Consider the following 11416-nt stretch of genomic DNA (forward strand, 5'->3'; position numbering starts at 1 on the left):
AGCCAGAACTATCGCGGGGGGCGTGGTGGCGGCCGGCAGGGGAGCCGCGGCGGCTACGGCAGAAACAGCGGAGGCCGCGGGCGCGGCGGTCGGCAGGGCAGTCGTCCGCCGTACGACGGTCAGCAGCACGGCAGCAACAACAGCCTGCACTCCTTCGGCAGCGGCGGGCAGTCATCTTCCAGCGGCGGGCAGGGCACTTACGAGCGGGATCGTCCAACTTGTCAAATCTGTCAGAAAACAGGACACACCGCTGCTCGTTGCTGGTTTCGGTATGAGGAGAGCCGAAATAGTGATAACCGTGCCAATTATGCATCTCAAGCCGGCCCTTCCTCTGAATGGCTGTTGGATACTGGGGCCAACATGCACGTTACTTCTGATCTATCCAAGCTTAACGCTCCAAATCCATATCATGGCTCCAATGGTATTACTGTTGGCAACGGTGAGTCCCTTAATATTTCTCACACTGGCACGGGTACCATTAAAACCCCCACCGCTATCTTTCACCTAGGTAACCTTACCCACGTCCCTTCTATTAAATCCAATCTCCTTTCAGTTCACCAATTCACAAAAGACAATAATTGCTCACTCTTGTTCACCTCTAATGATTTTCAGATCCTAGACAATACTACCAAGAGGGTGATTTTTCAGGGCCCCTGTGAGCATGGTCTGTACGTTCTTCCTGGCACAAGTTCGTCTGCCCACCCAGTTTCAGAAAGCGTTCCTGTGGCTCCGGTGGCTCTTTCGGCTGATGGCCACAGTCTGTTGTGGCACAGTCGTCTGGGTCACCCGTCTACTCAAATAATAAATTCTTTAATGTCTCAATTAGGTTTTTCTTCCATTCATGTAAACAATTGTGACTCCTGTTCAATTGCTAAATCTCATAAATTACCTTTTACTTTATCTGAGAAGCGTACAACTGCACCTTTTCAACTTATTCATTCTGACCTATGGGGTCCTACTGCTGTTCCTTCATTTGCTGGTTTTCGCTATTATATTTGTTTTGTGGATGATTTTACAAAATACACTTGGTTGTACCCACTAAAACACAAATCACAGGCATACACCACCTTTGTCACTTTTGAAAAAATGGTCAAAACACAATTCAATTCTCATGTTAAACTTTTTCGAAGTGACAATGGAAAGGAATATGTCAATAACATCTTTGGCCAGTTTCTGCAATCCCTGGGAATTATACATCAAACCTCCTGTCCATACACTCCCGAACAGAATGGGGTGGCTGAGCGTAAGCATCGCCATCTCATTGAAACGGTGGTTACTCTTCTACATCAATCTCATCTCCCTGTCTCCTTTTGGGTAGAAGCTCTAGCCACCGCAAACTACCTCATTAACAGAATGCCCAGTCACACTCTCTCCAACAAATCACCCTATCAACTCCTTTACCAAGAACTTCCCAATTATACCAACCTCCGCGTCTTTGGGTGTCTTGCCTACCCTTGGCTACGCCCTCATATTACTCACAAATTACAACCCCGATCCCGTCCTTGTATTTTTTTGGGCTATCATCCTACCTCCAAGGGTTATCGCTGTCTTGACCCACAAACTCATAAAGTCTACATATCTCGTCATGTCAAATTTGTCGAAAATGAGTTTCCCTACGAGTCTATTTCCTCCTCCACAAATACATCATTCATTGGCGTCCTTCCCCTTTTTCCAACATACTCACAGGGTCCCTCACCACCTTCCCCCACACCTCCACCCACTACCCAACCACCCCTCATCACCCCTTCGACCGTCACCCACAATACACCCGCAACCACCACCCACACTCACAACCAACCCGAACCACCCCATACCCACAACATCTCCAGCCCGATCCGTTTTGGGTCCTTCCCGGCCACCCCCGAATCACCACCGCCCGTGCCACCCCCCAATACTCATCCCATGTTAACCCGTGGCAAAGCCGGTATCTTTAAACCCAAAACCTTTCAGGCTACCATACTACCAAATACACCCCTTCCCGATAGTGAACCAACAACCTACTCTGTTGCCTCAAAAAATGCTTATTGGCGTCATGCTATGGATGACGAGTTTAAGGCTTTGACTGATCAGAAAACTTGGGTTCTTGTACCTAAGCCCCATGGGCGGCACCCAGTGGGCTGTAAATGGGTGTACAAAATTAAACACAATGCGGATGGCAGTATTTCCAGGTACAAGGCTCGTTTGGTTGCTAAAGGCTACAATCAGGAGTATGGGCTTGATTACTCCGAGACATTCAGTCCTGTTATTCGGCAAGAAACCATTCGCCTGGTACTGTCACTCGCCGTGCGCAACAATTGGCTCATCAATCAGTTGGATGTTTCCAATGCTTTTCTTCATGGCATGCTTGATGAAACTATCTACATGACGCAACCACCGGGCTATGTTGATCCCCGCTTCCCTCAACATGTTTGCAAACTCCAGAAGTCTCTGTATGGGCTCAAGCAAGCCCCCCGTGCTTGGTACACACGTCTGAAAACGTTCCTCCAGGGACTCGGCTTCACGTGTTGCGTACACGACACGAGTCTGTTTACTCGACATTCAGCACACGGTACAGTCATTCTTCTTGTCTATGTAGATGATATCATTATTACAGGCTCTACTGCAGCTCTCATTCAGGATGTCACTCGAGCTATGCATACTACCTTCAAAATGAAGGACCTTGGCCCGTTACATTATTTTCTGGGAATGGAGGTTTCTCGGACAGGCAGCGGCTTGTTTCTTCATCAGTCAAAATATGCTCGAGATCTGTTGCAGAAAGCTGGACTGGAAAAATGCACCAGTCAACCAACACCGATGGCAGTCTCTTCGTCTACGAATGGAGCCGACACCCCCTTTGCCGATATCACCCACTTCCGCAGCCTCATTGGGGCTCTACAGTATCTGGCCATTACCCGTCCTGACATCCAGTTTGCTGTCAACCGAGTTGCTCAGCGCATGCATCAACCAAGTGAACATGATTACCATTGTCTAAAACGCATTCTCAGGTACATTTTTGGCACTCTTGGTCGTGGTTTACTCATTCGACCCGGGGACTTGGAGCTTCGGGGTTTCTCAGATTCAGATTGGGCGAATGATAAAAATGACAGAAAATCTACATCGGGGTTTCTCGTTTTTTTGGGGCCGAACCTGATCTCCTGGTGTACAAAAAAACAACCCAAGGTCTCTCGGTCCTCGACTGAAGCTGAATACCGCGCCCTTGCTCTTCTTGCTGCTGAGACCATGTGGGTCACATATATTCTTCGCGAACTCCGCGCCACTCACACTGTTCCTGCTCTCTATTGTGACAACAAATCAACCATCTGTGTGGCCAAGAATTCCGTCCTACACACCAGAATGAAGCATGTTGATACCGATTGTCTCTTTGTTCGCGATGAAGTTCAGGCCGGCACCATGACTGTGCAGTATGTACCCACTGAAGAACAACCGGCTGATATTCTCACCAAGCCTCTCCCGAGCCGACAGCACGATTACCTCAGTTCCAAGCTTCCGTTCGCTTCCGCTCAGCTCAGCTTGAGGGGGGATAATAACAGATAGTATTAAATAAATAGTATAAAATAATATTAGTATTTACTGTGTACTAATCCTAGTCCTATTAGGATTAGTACTCCTTAATCCTAGTCCTATTAGGATTAGTACTCCTTCCTATATCTCCTATATATATCTCCCATGTATTCCCTTATTAGGTTAACACTTTAATACAATCAATATTCCTTCACTCCTCATTTTGGGTTAATAATACTTGCTATGACTTAAAATTTACGTTATTTTCTTATAGATATTTTCTGGATGGAATTGATGTATATTTTGACAATGTTGGTGGTAAAATGCTTGAGGCTGTCCTTAATCACGTCAACCATGGAGCTCGTATTGCACTTTTTGGAATGATATCAGAGTATAACAAGGTATTTTTGTACTATATATCATAATTTTATATATATATATCTAGCATTCAGAACTTACATACTGACTTGACATATCTATAAAAACAAATCGGTGGACTTTGTAGGTTTGGACAGAATGAGAAGGAGTTAGGAATTTATTGAACATGGTGGGTAAAGAAGCTATGATGAAAGGATTTATGGTTGGTTCATATTATAATCACTTTGAGGAATTTGTAAAGGAGATGGAAGTTCACTTGAAAGAAGGCAAGATAAAGTCTAAGCACAAAATCTGTAATGGTATTGAGAGCTTTTTGGGGAGTTTAACATCTCTATTTAGTAGCTCCAATGTTGGAAAAGTAATTCTTCAAGTTACTCCTTAAAAGTAATTCTCACAATCATTAAACAAGCAAAAATAGACAATGTATGTATCTATTTATGCTTGTTTACTATAGCTAAATTATTTTTTATGAAAATGTTGTATGACTTCTATAAGAGGAGATATATGTAATAATGTTTGATTATATTTGTGACAGATTAAAAAATCAACGTTAGTGATATTTGTTGAATATCTAATCTCTATTTAGAATGTTTGTCTGAATATGATTTCAAATAATAATTGAATCGAACAAACAATAAGTGTATATGTTACGACTTATGTATATGCATATGACATATCAAACATGTGTTATACGTAAGCCATAAACTCAACAAAATGTATATTTTATGTGTATAATATCAAACATGTGTTAAAGCAAGCTACAAACGCAACTGCACCCTCATTCAAGAACAAGGACTATATCTCGTGAAAATTATGTCTTAAATCAACAAAATCATTTGAAATTTTTGCAACACCATTGAAGAAATCACGTCTCAAACTTAAGTAACAAAAAAATCCCAAAATCCTAGGTTTCTTTTCTAAAAGATATATATAATATGATTGACGGGATCTATTTTGAGAGATTTACAACAGGAACATGTATTTATGTATGAATTTGGCCTTGTTTATATGATAACTCAATCATTTGAAAATGATATAACAAAATTATTTTTTTGTAGTTCTCTTTCCTCATTCTATATAAGAGGGAGTTCCCTAGGACGACCAAGGGTACATTCATAATTTTCCTTTTGAGGTGACCTATTAACATAGTCGCTTGCTCATTAAGCTTCCATGCGGGTTAAACGTAAGACCTAACTAGGATTGAGCTCAATAAGTTTGGAGGGTCTAAAATTAAATTCTATAGGGAGACCTTATTCTTTTTGGTTGTCAATTGTCATATGTAAATTGAGTGACTATAATATATTTAATATAATCCTACAAATGAAGATAAGTAAACAATAAAATTATATTTATTTCGTATAATACTTGAAATTTTAATAATACACCAAAAAATAATTTTGATTTTTTATAAGCACATAATAATAGATTTTGTATAATGCAAAGATTTGTCTATTTGATAAACTTTAGAAATTAGAATATTCAATAAGGAGAGAGTAAAAGATAGAAAGGGAAATAAAGAATTAGTAATGTGGGTTCATCATAATTGTCAAGATATAAACAAGTCAACAAAATAGGTGATCACATTAGAAACGATTTTACAATTAACTAAACATTATTCTATTTTTCAATTATTGCAAGGAGTTCCACATTAAATAAAATAGACAATTACTATTGTATTTTTTACTAATTAAAAAGTTTTTTTTCAAATTTATCAATACATAATATGTAGAAAAAATTTAAAGGTCCAAGCGATTGATTTATTAGCTTTATGGTCAAGACGACCCTTGAAACTGAAACTAACCCAATTATCTTGTTCTGTATTTGTAGTTTGCTCCCATTCTTTCCTTTCTTCCTGCCCATCCCTTTAAAACATTGTTCATTTTTGCTTCATTTAGGTTTTCTACTCTTTCATACAATTTATTGCTACATTTTTATATTCTATCTCGTACTTGAAAATAGATGTTTGTTACATGTTATTGTATCTAATTGCAAAATGCAAATGCCGTTTAAGAGAAGACAATCTGATTGCAAAATGCAAGTGCCGTTTGCTTAAAGGCTTCTACTCCCTTCGTTTTAAAAAGCGTGACGTAATTTGAATGATACGAAGTTTAAGAAAATAAAAAAGTTTTTTTTAAAATTTTGTGGTTCTAGATTAAAGTTATGTCAAATATACAAAATTGTCATTTAATCTTGTGCTCTTAAACATGTCATATGGAAAATTAAAGTTAAAATATTACCCAAAAAAAAGGTAATTCTTTTTTTAAACAGATTAGAAAGAAAATTATGCACCAATATGTGAACAAATTAAGAATAACTTGCTCCTTTCACATCAACCCTTAGCTCCAAAAATTTGCCAAATAAATGGAGTTTGAAGCCAATTTGTTAAGTTTTGTTTCTTTTTTTTTTTGGACTGAACACAATTATGATCTAACGTCAATAAATTAAATTTTTCATATTAGTTATCATTAACCACTATATAGAATACTTAGATGTTACAAAACAATCTATATATCTATATATATATATATAAAGCTGAATCTAAACAATCCTATGTGGCACCTCTCTATGGCCAGCATTTTCATTATCTTTTATCTCCATTATTTTGAAATTTTAAATTTATTTTCTATTTTTTATTTGTATTTAAAAAAACTGAAAGCATTTAAATGAATTACACAATTAATTATGTTCTTTAAAAACTTCCCTCACATTAATATATATTTAAGTAAATAGAACATGAAAAGACTAAAAACTTTTCATTTTTCATAACTGTTTATTTTATTTAGACTATAAAATAAAAAAATTTGAGTATTTCTGACAAACAATAATGAACTCTTGCTCTTTTATTCATTCTTCTTTTTTATGATAATAAAGATGAATATACAGATATCACAAACAACAATGAACTTCTCTTTTATTTGTCAAAAGAAAAGAAAAAAGAGTATATCATGATGATTTCGAAGATATTGATAGAAGAAATATTGTATTGGCAGAAAAAAATTGATTTGATATATCAAATTTCTAGGCTTTCGAATTTCTTCAACAAAAGAGAAAAGAAGAAGTACATCTTGATCCATTCAAAGATATTGATAGGAGAAATGTTATATTGAGAAAAAAAATTGATTGAAAGAATGATTTCTTCATTTCTTCTTTGCTTACGATAATAAAGAAGAATATAAGGATATCACAAATAACAATGAACTCCTTCTCTTTTCTTTGACAAAAGAGAAGAAAAAAAGTATATCATGATGATTTCGAATATATTGGTAGGAGAAATGTTGTATTGACGGAAAAATTGATTTGATATATGAAATTTTTATGCTTTCGAATTTCTTCAACAAAAGAGAAAAGAAGAAACAATCATAATCCTTTCAAAGATACTGATAGGAGAAATGTTATATGGAGAGAAAAAAATTGACTGGAAGAATGATTAGTGTGACATTGGGTAAGATAATTATTTGGATAAAGAATCCATCTATTTATGTATTTCATATCAAATTAGGAGAAGAATAAATAGATAATATGTTTTGTAATTAGAAAGGAAAGAAAATTAATGTTGATACTATCTCTTTTTTTTTTCTTTTTTCTTTCTTGCATTTTTAGATTCAAAAGAAAAGATGATCATATTTGAATCATTTCATCAATTATATTAATTTATTCTCTTAATATCATAACTAATAATATTATTTACTATATTATTTTATTAAATAACTTTTTAAATTATTTATTTATTTTAAAAAATAAGTTATTTATATTTAATAATAATAGCTAAAATAAAAATGCAACGTTACCCTTATGAAATTTAGCATTGATATCTATTATTTTTTTATCAATTATTTTGATATTTATATTATATTTTTATAAAAATAACTATTCACTTTTGCAAAAAAAAAAGTATGCCTCAATATTTATTTTATTTAACTTTAAAAGACTATAAATTTTTATTAAAAAAAAAGAGACCATATTTAAGTACTACCATATGCTATTAGTTTCTTTTACTTAATTTCCTTAATCTCTCCATTAATATTATTATATTTCCATAAATCACGTTTTTTCCTTTTGTTTATTTTCTGTCAATATTTATTCCAAGAAGTAAGTTATTATAACTAAACAAGAATAGCAAAGCAAAATTTACATAATTATTTATTTATATCAATTATTTTCTGTCAATATTTATTCCAAGAAGTAAGTTATTATAAGTAAACAAGAATAGCAAAGCAAAATTTACATAATTATTTATTTATATCAATTATTTTGAAATATATAAATACATTTTTAATTAAAATAATTGCACAAAAAAAGTTTCATTATTTGTTAATGACATTTTCCCTAACTTTAAAAGATTGAAGAACTAAAAAAAAGAATAATTCATATATACATAGTTTGATAGTGAAACATATATGTGAGTTTTGTCTTTTCATCTCCCATTTTTCAATATATTGTTACTTTACTCTACATTAATAAAATTAATTAAGAATGATAAAAATGAAGGGGGATGAATACATGCATATACATTAAAATCTATAATAAAGAAGACAGTTATAATGGGAAGTTAAAAGTTGATTGAGTTGAATAAATATTTTTTTCTATTTTTTGAAAATAAAATAAGTAAATAATTTTTTCTCCCATATTTTAAGACATGCAAAATTAAATAATAATACTTATAAGTATGAAAGATAAGATAATTATGAATATTTTATTAATAGAATTAGAAGATTATTATTTATAAATGTAGAGGTGTGAGTTATAAAAATGTTTTTTTACAAAAAAAAATTAATTGTGAAAAAAATAAAAAAAAAGAGACAAAAGAGATAAATATAACTTCTTATTTTATTTATTGTATATATAATAACAATTACACTTCTATTAGTTTAAGAGTTTTTAAAATAATTGATTATGAAAAATTAGAAAAAAATCGAAACAAAAAATAGAGAAAAAGAGATAAATTTAATTGGACCTGTATTCAATTTTATTTATTTATACATATATAAATTACAATTATGTTTGTTATAGTTTAATTACAATTATATTTGTAATGTTTCTAAAATTAATAAAGAAGTTAAAAGAAATAATTTTTAAAAGATATAATTAGTATAATATTAATGAGGAAAGAGAAACTATAAGTGTATAGCTATTTTGTGAAAATTTGAATTTGATAAGAAAAAAATCTAAAATGAGGGAATTAAAAGCACAATTATTTTGGTAAGAGAAAAAATAATGAAAAATAAAGAAGGAAAGGAAGGGATCTTAGAAAGATATAAATAGTGTAGTAATAATAAAGAAAGAGAAAATTTAAATTTGTATATCTTTTTTATTTTTTTAAAGAACAAATCACGGGAAAAAGCAGATAAAATAAATAAATGACAATTCTGGCCAAAGGGAGGTGTCACGTCTGACTTTTAGTGTTATCGTCCTTTTGTTCCAATTATGACCCTTTCTTTTATATTTATTTGAAGAAATAAAAAATATTGATAAATATTATAGTTACAAAATTGTTTATTCTATGTTTTTAAATATAAATTCATTTTTTTATAAATATCCAAAAAATTTATGAGATATTCGAGATATCTTTAACAAAAATAATATTGATATTGTTAAGATTTCTCTGTGAGTATTCAAAAGTTATAGGATATTTGGGATTTTAATCTTTATAAATATCTAATAATTTATGAGATATTTGAGATCATTCAAAAACAATATTTAATGTTTTTATGATCTCTTCAGAAATATCTAAAAACTTATGGAATATTCAAAATAGCAAATTACTTCAAAAATATCTTTTTGATATCTTCTGAATAGGAAAAACACAAATATTTCATATTAAAGACATAAAAAATTAATAGTTCGTAAAAAAAATACATTAAAAATAGAAATAATAAATATACAAGAGAGCTCAATATCATTTTTGTATAGAAACTGAATAAATTATGTTACTCAAATACTACATAAAGATGAAGAAGTTAAAAGCGAATATAAATGATTTCATATGTCAATATATGGATGAGTTTTGATTTTCAATAAAGAATATGAAAAATTTGGATGATAAATGATGATAAATTTGGCCATTAGTGCTATTAGCTCCTTTTACTTTCTTCCCTTTATCTCATTATTAATGTCATTTATATTATTTTCTTAAATTACTTTATTTTATTTTCTATTTTTTGTTATTAATTTATACGAATTTATATATATGTGTGTGTGTAATAATATCTAAAATAAAAAATAGAATAACACCCTTCTTAGTCTAGCATTGATATTTATTTTTTTGTAATTACATTTTTTCTAATTTTTAAAAATTGATAATTTAACATTTAATTTTATAAAATAGCAAAAATAACTATGTATAATTCGTATAATCATTAGTGCTATTAAGTTCTTTTACTTCCTCCCCTTAATCTCATTATTAATATTATTTATATTATCTCTTAAATCATTTATTTTCCTTTCTTTCTTTTATTTTATTCCTTTTCCTTATGTTTTTTTTTATTCCTAGAAATATATTATTATAACTTAATAAGAATTGCAAAAAGTAATTTTACAAAATTTGTTTGTATTTTTAAGTGTTTTTCAATAATATTATACACTATTGTTATTATATAATATATAGTAATAATAATAATAAAGCTAAAATAAAATTATGCATCAATATTTAATTTACTTTAGTTACATTTTTCATAATTTTTAAAGTCTATAAGCTACTTAAAACAATTCAATAAAAATACCCCCTTATATTTAAAAGCCCAAAACCTGTGTGGAAAACAACATTTGAAAATATATTGAAATTCTATAATTTTTAATGGTTATTACAGTGTCAATTCTTTGCTAATATTTTCTTTTTCCTTTTGAGTTTTTCATTAGGTCATTACTCATTTTGATTGTTTTTTAATATCGATTTTGAATAACATGTAATGGTATTTTTTATGGGCACATAGTGTCAAAATAAGATTTAATGAAAAATTGACGTGATAGCAAAAAAGGGAAAGAAAGAACGTAATGAATAAAGTAGATTCGAAATATTAGTTTTACAATTTTTTTCATTCGAGATGCGATTTTAAATATGCATAGTCCATTTAAAATTTCAACCATCTTTGTATCTATTAAGTAGGTGTTCGGACATAGAATTTAAAAAATAAATAATGTTATTTGTTTTTTTTACGAGAGAAATCTAATTTTAAAAAATAATTATCTTTTCTTTTGATTATTGTTATGGCGTTTCACCTTATCTTAATGATTTATTTTATTTTTTGGTATCATTTGTTGATATGTAAAGAAAAAATTGTGGGTTTAAGAGTGTGTTTGGTATGAAGGAAAACATTTTCTGGAAAATGTTTTCCAATTTTCTCATGTTTGGTTGGGACAAAAGTTTCGAAAAATGTTTTTCCAAATCAACTCATTTTCCTCAAAATTAAGGAAAATGACTTCCCATCAAAAATTCAGGAAAACATTTTCCATAACTCTCCTCCAATTTCAAATTACTTTTTTTTTTTGGGAAAAACATCAATTTAAATAAATATTTTCAATTTCAAAATTTTATTTTTTC

Source organism: Solanum pennellii, chromosome 1, assembly GCF_001406875.1.
Source record: "Solanum pennellii chromosome 1, SPENNV200".
Lineage (NCBI taxonomy): Eukaryota > Viridiplantae > Streptophyta > Magnoliopsida > Solanales > Solanaceae > Solanum > Solanum pennellii.